The sequence below is a fragment of the Penaeus monodon genome, chromosome 31, assembly GCF_015228065.2.
Source record: "Penaeus monodon isolate SGIC_2016 chromosome 31, NSTDA_Pmon_1, whole genome shotgun sequence".
NCBI classification, from domain to species: Eukaryota; Metazoa; Arthropoda; class Malacostraca; order Decapoda; family Penaeidae; genus Penaeus; species Penaeus monodon.
The window spans coordinates 29,933,718-29,934,026 of NC_051416.1; positions in this window are offsets into that span (position 1 = coordinate 29,933,718).

Consider the following 309-nt stretch of genomic DNA (forward strand, 5'->3'; position numbering starts at 1 on the left):
GCCATTCTGTAATCATTAGCTGGACGTGAGTTACAACACAAGGTCGTATAACTGATACGTTATCTAGGGTCGGAGTAAAGGTTAAAGGACTAAGATTAAAAATAACACTAAGAACTGTTATTTTCTCACTTTAAAACACAATTATCAAGACTAACAACACCTGTCTGTCATTTGTCACAAGGGAGTATCTTGCCAATTAAATTTAAATAGAGCGCTCACTTAGTCTACACACATTGGCTTATCTTCTAAAGATTTGATTTCAGCTTAAGAACCACGTGGAGAAAATACGTTAGATGTTAACGATACCTG